Here is a 15031-nt window from a genome sequence, read left to right as displayed (position 1 = left end):
TGAGGTAAAAACGTATAGTATGTCCTAAATTTATTCTGACGTAACGTATAGATAGATATAAGTACCTCAGATTTGTAACAGACCACTCAAAGAAATCAAGATTTACCAGTAAAATATTTTAACATTTTAGGAAAATTTGCATATTAAATTTATTTTCTGTAATTTTACTCAATTGGTCAGTAATTATAATTGATAGATCTTCAGAGATTTGATAAAAACAAAATCTTTGCTTACATTTTACTCATGGATAAAATCAAATAACTTGTTATTTTAATCACTAATTTAAGTATAAACCTCATTAATTAAAAAAAGAGTCTCTTAAAAGGAAACAAAAGGAAATGGAAAGGTTTCTCAATGCATAAAAGCAAAATAAGAAACCATAAGATGTAGATGTAACTAATTAAAAAAATTAGTTCAAAACTAATTCAAAAAAGCAAAACTTATATAGAATCCTATAAGATTAACAATGGAAAAATTGGAAAAATAATTTTCAACATGTCCTTTTTCAGACAAAATATTAAATGTGTCACTATCTAAAGAGCTTTACAACTTGAGGTCAAACTAAAGCTACATTAGCTTTAATGTTCCATTTATGGAACTTAACAGGAGTAGCTTTTTCCCCTCTTAGAGACTTCTCATCTCCAGATATACCCAAGGAAATCTAGTATTTACTTGCACTGGCCCACTCATCAGTTTACTACTAGTTCATTTCTTGCCACCTGTCAGGAGAGCAAAGACTCTGATATCCACTGGAATCAGATATAGGACCTCCTAATGTACTAATGATCCCTCTTTTAAACTCAATTGTCAGCAGACCTCTTTCTACCAGTCTAGTGAGAACAGAGATGAACCAAAGTAGCTGGAGGCCAGAGGCTTTCCAATCACTTTATCAATGGAAAAGGTAGTTTTGGGAGTCTCATCCTTTCATGGTTGGGCCAGGCAACCTGGCTACCTACCTGGAATACCATTCATGCATGAGTGCATACTAAGTCATTTTAGTCATGTCTGACTCTTTGTGACCCTGTGGACCATAGCTCACCAGACTCCTCTGTCCATGGGATTCTACAAGCAAGAATACTGGAGTGTATTGCCATGCCCTCCTCTGGGGGGTCTTCTGAACCCAGGGATCGAATACCACCCTCCTCCAAATCCTGCCTCTGCCAGAAGACTGGATTTGAGGAGAGGTTCAGGAATCTCTCCTCCTAGGAATTAATATCACAGTATTTTTGTGTCAGTGTCAACTATTTCTCTGCAAATTTGGCAGTGAACGAACCTAGCCACCAGAATTCTAAGAGAAAATAGCAAAAATAAATGTGACTGAAATATGTCCCAAAGCATGGGTTGTTCCGTTTTTATCAGTGAGCATCTTACAACATATGTGATTTTCTCTGTGTGTGTGTGTGTGTATGTGTGAAAAATAGTGCACGAACAGTTTAATAAATACCATCAACTATTGTTGGGATGGTTACATACGGGATTCTCTTAATTTTATTCCTTATAGTTTCTTTATCTGCTAAAGTTTGAACATATGGTCATACTTAATTCAGGAAAAAAAGTATTAGTTTTTAAAGTAAATTTTAGTATTGATACCAGTCCTATTTCATTTCCCTGTTAACATTAATGAACAGAAAACTCTTTAAAATTCTCTTGACTATATTCCATTAAAAATCTAATCCACCTTTCTCCTTAACATATGAATAAGTTCATTTGAAATTTTCAAAGACTATTAGTAGCACTAATAGTCAATCAACCAAGTAATTAGCTTGATGTAATTGGCTTATTGATATCCAGGAAGGTACTTTATAAGCAATCTTTGAAATTTATTCATTCAACAAACAGTTATTAGGCTTATTAAAGGCTAGACACTGGGATTCTAAAATAATTAAAACATAGATTTTGCCATGTATGAAAATCAAAATGTATGGCAGAAACAAATAGATAAACTGCTGAGTGGAATACTACTCCAGAAGTGCTCTGAATATCATAGCATAACAAAAGTACAATGCATGATACTCATAATTAGAGCACTGTTGGAATAGTATTCTGTTCAGGGTTTTATGTATTTGTTTCTGCTATTTATTTTGATTTTCCTACATAGCAAAATCTGTATTTTATTTTATAAGCCCAGTGTCTAGCCTTTAATAGGTCTACAACTGTTTGTGGAATAAATTCTTGTCTACCTTACAGTGATCAGATTTTATTTTGTACCTAGCAGAGTTTTAAGAAACTTAGGAATACAAACTGTTACTCTATAATTTATCAAACCAAACCATTTTGACTTTTCAATATACTCAGTTTATATTCAGTTTTTTAAAAAAGCAAATATTCTGAAAATATACCCTATAGCAACAAACTTAGTCTTATCTAAGTTTGGACAAATGAGTAGAAATAGTCTCAGTAATTGAAAGAAGTGTGCTATTAATTGCAGGTTTAAAAGGATTTCCTTGACTTTATGCATTTTTATTTTCTCACAATTAATATTTGTCACAATTAAAAATTTTGTCATGATTGAAAGCTGCTAGAGCCAAAAGATCCCTTGCTTGTTAAGTATTGCACATTTCCAAGGGCTAGTACTTTGTTATACTTCTTCAAGCAATCTTACTCTTCATAATATTGAACTAGGGCGATACTTGGGCTTCCCAAGTAGCGTGGAAAGAATCCACGTGCCAATCCAGGAGACATAAGAGACATGAGTTTGATCTCTGGGTCAGGAAGGTTCCCTGGAGTAGGGCATGACAACCCACTCCAGTATTCTTGCCTGGAGAGCCCCATGGACACAGGAGCCTGGTGGGCTACAGTCCATAGTGTCACAAAGAGTCATACACAACTGAAGCAACTTAGCACAACTGGTGCTCCATAAGTAATCAATAAGTCACTGACTACTACTCCAGCAACACTCAACTTTCTTGAGTATTGCCCACTAAAGCAAGAGAAAAGTCCTACCTTAACTCCAGTATAGGATGGAAATTTGAGACTACATAAAACTTGATATTATATGTATGCTAGATGTTTATTTTGGGAGAAAAGCATATTTTACAAATCTAAGGATTTATACTTTAATTTCTGAAGAATGCACAAGTGCATATGTATATTGCTACAGGTATTTCTGAGGAGCTTTGAATGTACAACTTGTCGCTTTTATCTCCCTGGGAACCTTATGGATTACCTGGGTATACGTGTTATCTATTGCGTGAAAGCAAGAGAGAGAGAGAGAAACAGATTTCCTAGTTTATAAATAACTAACGTATAGGAAAATTAGGGGCAATTTCTTATCTCCCATCTGTTGCTTTTTCTCTATGTGATACAGAGCATTTGCCAAATATTATAATTTGAAAGATGAAATGCAAAATTAATAAGTTGCCTTTGCTATAAAAATTAAATCAATGCTGTCTTTTTGCTTATAGAAAACATAAATTTAAATATAATGTTCTTAGCATCTGAATTTTCTCTTTTACTTGAAAAAATAAGACATAATTTAGACAAAGAAGGCAACTGCATCTCTGTAGCAGTCATATCTCTGTAGCTTTTTATCAGTTAGGAGGCTTTTGGTTGAAAAGTACAGAGTATATAAAATACAATAGACTTTGAACCTGAGACTCAACTGAAGCCACTGTAATACATTTTGTTTTCTTTCTTATTAAGTGACACTTCCTTAGACTTGACTTGATTTAGTATAAACTGACTCTTCTTTAGAGCAAGAGTGTGCAACTTGTTCTAAACTATGAACTTTCAGGTTCAAATTTCAAAGGAAAAGTGAGGTTCTCCCAGAAATTCCAGGAAAGTTGCCCTTCATTCCATTGACTCTCAGTGTACCATGTATCCATCCATAAACCAGTCATATTCACTGAAAATTGGGTGTCTTGGTTAATTTAGATCAAAAGCTAAGCCCTGGATCTAAAAGTGGAAACAGTTTTATCTGACCCCACAGACTGTGGGTGAAATAAGTTCATTTCCTCAGAGAATATTGAATAATCTTATCCCCAAAGGGAAGGGGATGACAAGTGCCATACATCAGCTGGAGTACTTGGTTCACAAGTAACAAAAACCAGTTTGGTGTAACCTAATTGAAATGGGCTAATTTTCACAAGAAAATAAAAATGCCCCATTGAATTCAAGAGTCAGAATGGAACAAGGACATTTGAACTGTTTATGTTTTTCCATCTCTTGTTTCTTATTCTCAATTAAAACCTTCATGTCTTGTTTCTGCAGGCCTGATTTCTCTCATACTCAGTCCCTGGGCAGTTGAATGCAGAGTCACAACTTCTGAGATTTTATATCACTATTCAATCTCAGTTAGAAACTCTTATTCTCAAGTGAAGCTTCTTTGTTGAAAGAACTTTCTTGGACCAACCAGCATCAAATGGTCATCCAATTGGCTGGGGCTGGGGCAAAGTTGGATAGAAGAAATAAGGCTACCACAGCTCTACCAGAAACTACCAGAAAGATATTTAAAGACATTTTTATGAACGTGGTGGATGTTTCAAAAGTTGGCTACCTGACATGAAGCATCTCCAACCTAAGGTAATCTTAAAGCTTCCCTTGAAGTAGCTGATACTTGTTAATATTTAAACCTTAGGGTGGAAATAGCATTTAAAAACTTGTAGTAGTTGCATGCAATTCATAGCAGTGTAAATTGATATTAAATTGTTTAAATCAAAGCAGGTGCCTGAGGGAGTGAAGTCATAGAAGGTGAAAGAAAGAACTCAAAGACATTGGGTTTTCTAAAAATATGTATTTCACAAATTAGCTCAGGGCTAACCTTTCTTACATTGTAATATCTATGAGCCAAATATCTTAAATTATAAATCAAGGAAGGTTAAAACTATATAATTATCTTCACACTATCCTGAAGAAAATGTGTAAGAAAAAAGTACATAAAAGATTAATGAAAATATCTGCTTCCAGTTCCCTAACATTTAAATCAAAGAATCAGGTTTATGAGTGGTACAACCAATCTCAGCTGTGGGATGATTTACAGGTACAGAGGTAATCTGTAAGGCAATGCAGGAGGCCACCAGAAGAGGATTTATAAAGTAAAATCAATATATGTATTCCACTCTGAAGCCTATAGTAGTTAGTGCTGATTGCTGAGCTCTGGTGAATGGCCTTTAAACCTGTTTCTACTCATAGATCACTGCATTTGCAACCAACTGCAGTTTGAGACACTGTGTGCCTGGGAATTTCAGAGGGAAAATTTATTTTGTGAAAGACTATATAACCCTGGAATATTTTGTAAAATGCACACATTGACATAGAGATAAGCATCTGAACTATGAGAATTACTTTTTTGTTTTTTCATGTTTTTGTTTGTTTTGTTTTAAAGTGAATCTTGAATAAAATATGTGTCCAGATGAATAAAATGCATTAGTTATCAAGTTGGCATTTTAATATATGATATATGTCATATATTATCAGAATTATTTTTATTCTTATTAAAAGCAACATTATGAAATGATTAAATGCACCCACTCTGAAACTGGAATCCTTGACCCTGAGTACTGAATTCAAACAGGAGAACTATTACTGTTTCTGTAGTTTCTTTCAGCTTCAGTGTCTTCAGTAAAATGGGTTTGGTTTGGCTTACTGCCCCATCTCACCCTTATTCTCACTTTCCTGACATAAGTAATTACATTTTTCTTATATAATCTTTCAGAAATATTTATGGATTTAAACATTAAAAAATTACCAACTCACTTACAGACAAATTTTCAATTCTTCCATATTAGTATGACAGAACATAATCATTTTTCTTTTAAAATAGGCACATGCAGAAGGCAATGGCACCCTACTCCAGTACTCTTGCCTGGAGAATCCCATGGACAGAGGAGCCTGGCAGGCTGCAGTCCATGGGGTCACAAAGAGTCGGACACAACTAAGTGACTTCACTTTCACTTTTCACTTTCATGCATTGGAGAAGGAAATGGCAACCCACTCCAGTGTTCTTGCCTGGAGAATCCCAGGGACGGGGGAGCCTGGTAGGCTGCAGTCCATGGGGTCTCGAAGAGTAGGACACGACTGAGCGACTTCACTTTCACTTTTCACTTTCATGCATTGGAGAAGGAAATGGCAACCCACTCCAGTGTTCTTGCCTGGAGAATCCCAGGGACGGGGGAGCCTGGTGCGCTGCCGTCTCTGGGGTCGCACAGAGTCAGACACTACTGAAGCGACTTAGCAGCGGCATACTCCATGTGTGAATGAACCATCCTTTTTTAAATCTCAGAATGGGAATTGATTTATTTACAACTTTTTTTTTTTTACTACTTGAAAAAAAAGTAGAGGAGTGCTGGATAAGTGGTAAACATCTTTATACTTACACAGTTGCAAAACAATATATCTGCATAATGAGTTTCTAGATATGGTATTGCTGGATCAAGGTCTAGGAACTTCCCAATGAGAATCTTACCTTCTAATTTAATTTTTTTTTACCTCCTATTTTCTATAAATTGAGGAACTAGCCATAATGTGTATTTGAATTGTATATGATGTAAAAGTGTTCAATATTCTGAAAAGCTCTCTTTAGAATGAAATACTTAGAAGGCATTTGATTTGCTTTGGTTGCTTATACAGTTCTTTTTCTCTTTATCTTGGTTTTTACCTATGTTCTTATAATCAGTGGGAGTTGTTGCCTACCACAGAATTAGATTAATATTTCATACTTTTCAAATATTTTTTAGTTCATAGACTAATTCAGTTTGGCAATCTTTGAAGTGAAACACAGTAAGTGATTAAAGGAAATATGGGAGAAATTTGGCAACATAGCTAATATTTGTTTATATTTGAATTTTGCATTTCTCATGTAAAATGTTTCCAATGACACATTACAAAAGAACCAATTTGTTAAGTGAGAAAGTTTACAATAGTGACTATGAAAGCTTTCCTCTGAAAAGGAAATCTTAGAGCTTTGTGTAAGTAAATCATCTGTAAGCCTCTTTTTTTATGTCTTACATTTTTTCACTAACTTCATTGACACTGTTTACAAAACCATTCTGTCAAGGTGTCCTTTTGCCATTCCACACAGTTTTGACCATCTCTAAATCTTTATTTAAGTTTTTCTCCAGTGACATCCTTTATCTACTAAGATAACCAATTCCTTTTATCTCCAGGTTTCTCAGATGAAGGGCTTAAGAAAAACTGGAGTGTGGGGGCAGGAGGAACAGGACAGTCCCATTCTTTAGAAGATTTTAGTTTTTATTTTACTCTGCTTTTTATGCATGGGAGGAAAAAAATATCCTGAGCCATCCTGCTGTGTTCCTCTTTTTCTTCCCTTCCCCCACTTATTAAGTAGTCCTCTGTATATCCTGGAGTAAAGAAAGAAAAAATACACAAGAGAACAATTTTTTTGTTTGTTTGTTTTATAACTAATTTCCAGTTAAAATGTTTCAGACTACTATGAAATAATTATCTGAATCATTTTAAAAATTATTTCCTGAGTGCACATTTAGGCTTTAATGACACAACTGAATGATGAATTTGGTTTTGTCTTTAAAGTCTCAGCATTCCCTTTAGGCTTTCAAAGCTGCATTATCTTGCCTAAGACTAATAATTAGAGAATTACCAACTTTTAGTTCATGAGGCTTAATGTATCATCTGCTTTATGATAGAGAATTTTGGGGTTTCTCTATTTAAATTCCATCTGCATATTATACTCTGGGCAAAGGATGGCTTTGCCAGGTGATGCTAATGGTAAAGAACCTGCCTGCGAATGCAAACTACATGAGAGGCTTCCCTGGGTGGGGAAGATCTCCTGGAGGAGGGCATGGCCACCATTCCAGTATTCTTGCCTGGAGAATCCCATGGAGAGAGGAACTTGGAAGGCTATGGTTCATAGGGTTGCAAGAGTCAGATACAATGAAGAGACTGAGCACCAGAAATTTAAAAATCTGAATTTAAGCCATTTTTTAATGACTTCCTGGAAGTGTGATATCTTGATATTAATCTTTGAGTTTCATTGATTCCATCTACATTTACAAAGACATTTTCTATCTCCTCTAAATCTGTGTTCCTATATAACCTAAGTGTTGTTCTTTGTTAAGAACATTTTAGGATTAAATTACTAGTTATGGAATTGGAAGAACTTACATTTACCTAGAAAAATTAATGTGAGCAGTTCCTTTGTTTCTCCTCCAAATGCAGCACCATTCATTTTTTTCAGCGAATTTAATGAAAATATCAGCATTAACAAAGTGATGGGCAAACTCAGTTTTTAATTCTTAGCATTTCATATTCTTTCTCTGTGTTTGATATGAAGTGCAGACTATACTGAGAGCAATGAGAAACTTTTTTGTTTTTTTTACTAACCCCATCTGGAGACTTCCAGCTAAGATTATATTTTTCTAAAGCTGGAGGTAGACATTATCAATTACCAGCAGTTTCTTAGCTAGATACTTTGAGTAGCTTTTAATGCCTTTAAATGCCAAATGATTGAAGATTAATACTAATTATATGCAACATATTAAGCTACTGTAGACTGCTAATGTTAATGGTGACTAGCATCATTTTTTGAATTAGACAAGTATTTAGCATCTCATTAAATAAGCATTTCACATCTTACTAGTAAGTTAAAAATTTGACTTTAGTGTCATGAAATGGCTTTATAGCCTCAGGGTGGAGGGAAACATAAACAAAATCCTTTAAATCTCATTAAGAAATTGGTGAATATATAAAACAAATATTTATTATTAGGATGAAAATATTTGATTTTCTGTGGTAAGATAAAACTAAAAATTAGAATAGTTGTTTTTAACTAAGTGTTGGTGTTTAAAATTTATAGGTTTCAGACTTCAAACATGGCTTTCCAATTTATTAGAGAGATAAAAGATAGTTTGTAGATTTTTGAAACTGCCAAGATTAATGACAAAACTTACTGGCAACACAGAATGCTTTAGCGGGGTGGATGGGTCAAGAGAATGAGCTGGGCTAGGTTGGATCCTATAATCCTGGCTGAGTACTAACATGGATTGACATTATTTTATGTAGACAATCTCTTTTAATTTCAGGATATACATTCCTGTTATCTTTGTTTCAAAAGAGTGAGGATTGAGGCTCTGAAAGGATAGAAAACAACTTGTGTGGGTAACTTAGTAAACAACCCAACAAAAACCCTTTGTTTACTTAGTAAACAACTTAATAAACAAGTCATGAATTTCTGACTATGATACTTATTTTCATAAGTATTATTTTCAGGACCTCACAAAAAATGAAGAGGAACTAATTGCTTTGAAAGTTAAGCCCAGTGTACCTAAAATCTAGTCTAAGATATAATACTGATTTGTGGACTCAAAGTACTTTATTTAGTGCTTACTATGTGTCAGGCACTGTGCTATGAACTGCTGGGAGTACAAGGAGATGCTAATAGTAAATCCTAGAACCAGTTCATGAATTGAGGCAGTTATTCCCCAGAATCCTCACTTTTAGCCCATGTACTATGTACTGCCTTTAAGCAGGTATTAATGACAGCAAAAAGACCCTAGCTGACTTTAAACCCCTTCTAATTTGCCTCAAGAAAATTGAGAAGACAAGCAAGAGCCAGATATTGGAGTTTAGGCCACTACATCCCAGTTTTAAAGAGTATTCTATGCTTTCCTGAATGTAATGTACTAGCATATTTGCTTCTTTGAAGATTGGCTCAAAAATTTGCAAGAGCCAATACAAGTATGTTCCACTAATGCCTCCTAGAAGAAAAATCAGAAGTGTACTAAGAATAGCAAAAAAAAAGATATTTAAAAATCCATTAGAATATTTCTTGATTAGTCTTCTGAGTCATTAGAAAACTAAATGTCTATCTATGTAAAAGTAAATTGGACCTTTAGAAGCCGTCTGAACAATGAGAGTTATTTTTTTTCTTAGAAATGTATCAAGTAGTTTTGTTATTTAGATATAGATAAATGCTGTCAACAAGAGATATTCCATTTTAAAATTTATATTTTGTTTCACTTTTGCAATTATGATTTTTAATGCTTATATTAAGCAATGAATATGAGTAAACTAAATTTTACCTCTTACTTTAATCATATAAAAATGTTTCATATAGAAATACTTATAGAGATCTTCCCTGTAGCTCAGATGGTAAAGAATCTGCCTGCAATGAAGGAGACCTGGGTTCGATCCCTGGGTCAGGAAGATCCCCTGGAGAAGGGAATGGCAATCCACTCCAGTATTCTTGCCTGGAGAATCCCATGCATGGAGAAGCCTGACAGGCTACAGTTCGTGGAGTCACAAAGAGTTGGACACGACTGAGCGACTAACACATACACAGACATAGAAATACTTTGGCTAAACAAATATACATAATACTTAAAGCAGTTAATATTTAAAAGACACAGATTTACACTAGAGAAACTTCAGATGAACACTAGAGAAACTTCAGATCCAAAATTGTGTTTCCCTAAGAATTATAAAATATGAAGTTTAAATATTTAACATAAAATTAATTTTTTCTTGGACTTACATAGAGGTTATAGGTAAGCAAGAAATCACATTGTAATTTAGAGGAATTATATTACTTATTCACATGAATATATTACTAAACCAAAGAGAAAAGCAACACCAATTTAGACTGGCTTCTGGAACAAAAACCCTATCCTTTACTGTAAACATTTTACCTATCAACTTCTTACTATTGGAAACATGAGTTCCACTTTTACCTATTTATTCATTTTATAGACTGTACAAAAAATAAGATCCAAATCATCACCTTGCCTGTGACAAGCCAGCTGGAGCCAAAGACTCAGCCCCCTCCCTCCTTCATAGAGACTGCTCACAGACTGCTCACCTCTCTATAAGAAGTGCAATTCCCAAGGTTTCTAAGTTTGGGGAAGTTGGAGTCTTCTTCCCCAAGTTCTTCCTTAATTATCTTACATATGATCTCAGACAGCTTGGTGCCTGAGCCCAAAATGCATAGTCCTCGCCATGCAAGACTTCTCTCATTTTAGAGCTGTACACAGAGAGAGCTGGGAGATTGGGATCCCTCTGATCATGCACAGCCCACATTTTTTTTCGTAGAACGACAAAGAAATAAAGACACTTGGACCCAGCAATCCTTCTGCGTGTGAACTGCAGTCTGTATATCAAGTGATGCTCCTTATGTTTGCCAGAAACCTTTGCTCAACAGTGACAACAGTTAATAATCAGAGTTCAGGCTCTTTCAAGTCATTCATGAAAAATTCAAAAGTGTGTATACACAATAAAAAACAAACCGCTCTCTCAAATACTAAGCATAAAAGTACGACTGCTTTATGCTCTAGAAGAAGTTTGCTGAAGAAGATCATTATATTTTGATGATATATATTCAAATATATCTATATTTGAAATGAAGATCATTTCAGTGTTTCATTTGCACACCAGGTGTCCAAGTGTGAAGTTGCTTGGCTTTCAGTTCATTTGCTCAGTCCTATTCGACTCTTTATGACCCCATGGACTGTGGCACGCCAGGCTTCCCTGTCCAGCACCAACTCCCTGTCTATCAGCCAACTGTTCGGCTTGGGGCACAACTAAAAATATTATAGGTATAAATATTTTAAACCTGGCTAAAATTTTAAAATATGTTATATATTTCCATTTTGATAGGTTAGCTTATATAATGACATGGAAGGCCAGGTTTGAATTTAGAATTTTCTCAAATTCCTTAGAGTCAATGAGATTACATTCCTAGTCCTAACCTGAGCTTCTCTCCCTTCTTCTTTATATGAGTTCTGACTTGAAACAAATAATACTGCTGGTGTTGATTTCAAGATTTTGCTTAATAGATAGACCCAACATGAAGCACACAGTGTTTCAGGGCATGGAGGGGTTTGGTTGTAATATCCAGAGGTGGGACACATTCGCCCATGGGATAAAAGTAGTTCTCTGCATATCCTATAAATAGGTGGGAGCACTGACTGCAAGCAAATCAAGGAAAAGAGGGGAAATGATCAAAGAAAGGAAAACCAAGTCTATAGAGTCTAGTGGCCCTGGTATAATACAGCTTTAGGAACTGGCAGGCTGTCACAGAGGCTGGGCAGAATCTTCAGAAAGTTATATGATAAATTTTTAGTAGGAGGCATAGCCTCCTCTAGGTGATACTCATTAGTCTGCAAGACACTGCTGCTCAGGATGGTGTCTATGGGAAGCTAAATTAAAAAATTATTTTTAAAATCTGGGTGAAAATAATAGGTAAAAAGCTAGGAATCATTATTAGAAAAGGAAAGAACTATCTAGAAGACTGTGCAAGGAGGACAAAAATCATCCAGATGGTTGGTTAAATAGGGAAAAAACGGGGAGGATCTAGAACAGGGGTTGCCAACCCCGAGACCACAGACCAATACTGGTTTATGACCAGTTAGGAACCGGGTTGCACAACAGAAAGTGAGTGGCAGGTGAGCGAGCAGAACTTCTGAAGTTCTCCATCACTCACATTACCATTTGAACTGTCCCCCACTACCCTGTGTGTGTTTGTGCTCAGTCGTGTCTGACTCTTTGAAGCCCCATGGACTGTAGCCCATCAGGCTCCTCTGTATATAGAATTTTCCAGGCATGAATCCTGGAGTGGGTAGCCATTCCTGTCTCCAGGGGATCTTCCTGACCCAGGAATCAAACCCAAGTCTTTTGCACTGCAGGCGGATTCTTTACCACTGAACCCCAGGGAAGTCCAAAACATGAATCCAGTTTACAGAAAGTGTCCTCGTTCTGTCAAATCTCTATAACCCTAAACAATGAATGACTGTTCATATAACAATGACTTCCTACCAATATATTTTGGAAGTCTATTGGTTTTATGCTTCCATTTTTGAGTCCAAGTGCGAAAGAGTGGCATAACTGCAATACTTGACAGAATAAATCTGTTCAGCTGACAATCCTTATTTTGAATCAAACGCGTACAAGCACATCATAGACAAAGGCAACAATTGAAAGTCCCGTAATTTATCTTCTACTCCTCAGGGAGAAGTAAAGAAAGTAACATCAAGAAGCATGAAGGCTTATCTTAGGCATCCCAAACTAGACTTCCTTAGTTTTTTTATCTTTTCCTGCCCAGAGGGTCTTAAAATACCCAGAAATAACTTTGTTACTGTGTTAAACAATAAATCAAGATCTGGTGTCTGAACTCAGGGTCCTGAATTCTTGCTGTTCCATATTTAAGCAGCTTTTCTTATGTGTTCTTGGGGCTACCCAGGTGGCACTAGTGGTAAAGAACCTGCCTCCAATTCAGGAGACATAAAAGACACAAGTTTGATCCATGGTTTGGGATCACCTGCAGGAAGGCATGGCAACGGACTCCAGTATCCTTGCCTGGAGAATCCCGTGGACAGAGGAGCCTGGAAGGCAACAGTCTATAGGATCAAACGAGTTGGACATGACTGAAGTGACTTAGCACTTGGGTGAGAGACCCAAGAAGTTTCTAATTGTGTGCATTTACAAGCTCCCCATGAATAAGTCCAATCTTGACCCATTGCATATCCTAGCATCAACTGGTCTTTCCTCTGTTGTGTGTTTTATATTTTTGACTAATGTATGAACTAAATGAAGAAATTCGTGATTGATATAAAAGGTTGAATATTCTTCTTATAGTTCAATTTTTTTTAAATTCACAAATTCAATGGCCAAATTACAGTTCCAAATATCCACATATTCAGTTCAGTTCAGTGCAGTCACTCAGTCCTGTCTGACTCTTTGTGACCCCATGAATCATAGCACGCCAGGCCTCCCTGTCCATAACAACTCCCGGAGTTCATTCAGACTGATGTCCATCAAGATGGTGATGCCATCCAGCCATCTCAACCTCTGTCGTACCCTTCTCCTCCTGCCCCCAATCCCTCCCAACATCAGGGGCTTTTCCAATGAGTCAACTCTTTGCATGAGGCGGCCAAAGTATTGGAGTTTCAGCTTCAACATCAGTCCTTCCAATGAACACCTGGGACTGATCTCCTTTAGGATGGACTGGTTGGATCTCCTTGCAATCCAAGGGACTCTCAAGAGTCTTCTCCAGCACCACAGTTCAAAAGCATCAATTCTTTGGCGCTCAGCTTTCTTCACAGTCCAACTCTCACGTTCATACATGACCACTGGAAAAACCATAGCCTTGACTAGACGGATCTTTGTTAGCAAAGTAATATCTCTGCTTTTCAATATACTATCTGGGTTGGTCATAACTTTCCTTCCAAGGAGTAAGCATCTTTTAATTTCATGGCTGCAGGCACCATCTGCAGTGATTTTGGAGCCCCCAAAAATAAAGTCTGACCCTGTTTCCACTGTTTCCCCATCTATTTGCCATGAAGTGATGGGACCAGATGCCATGATCTTCGTTTTCTGAATGTTGAGCTTTAAGCCAACTTTTTCACTCTCCTCTTTCACTTTCATCAAGAAGCTTTTTAGTTCCTCTTCACTTTCTGTCATAAGGGTGGTGCCATCTGCATATCTGAGGTTATGGATATTTCTCCCTGCAATCTTGATTCCAGCTTGTGCTTCTTCCAGCCCAGCGTTTCTCATGATGTACTCTGCATATAAGTTAAATAAGCAGGGTGACAATATACAGCCTTGATGTACTCCTTTTCCTATTTGGAACCAGTCTGCTGTTCCATGCCCAGATCTAACTGTTGCTTCCTGAGCTGCATACAGGTTTCTCAAGAGGCAGGTCAGGTGGTCTGGTATTCCCATCTCTTTCAGAATTTTCCACAGTTTACTGTGATCCTCACAGCCAAAGGCTTTGGCATAGTCAATAAATCAGAAATAGATGTTTTTCTGGAACTCTCTTGCTATTTCAATGATCCAGCAGATGTTGACAATTTGATCTCTGGTTCCTCTGCCTTTTCTAAAACCAGCTTGAACATCAGGAAGTTCACGGTTCACATATTGCTGAAGCCTGGCTTGGAGAATTTTGAGCATTACTCTACTAGCATGTGAGATGAGTGCAATTGTGTGGTAGTTTGAACATTCTTTGGCATTGCCTTTCTTTGGGATTGGAATGAAACCTGACCTTTTCCAGTCCTGTGGCCAGTGCTGAGTTTTCCAAATTTGCTGGCATATTGAGTGCAGCACTTTCACAGCATCATCTTTCAGG

This window comes from Bison bison, unplaced genomic scaffold (assembly GCF_000754665.1).
Source record: "Bison bison bison isolate TAMUID 2011002044 unplaced genomic scaffold, Bison_UMD1.0 scf7180017864376, whole genome shotgun sequence".
NCBI lineage: Eukaryota > Metazoa > Chordata > Mammalia > Artiodactyla > Bovidae > Bison > Bison bison.
The sequence above is the reverse complement of the archived record's forward strand: the minus strand, read 5'-3'. Positions refer to the sequence as shown.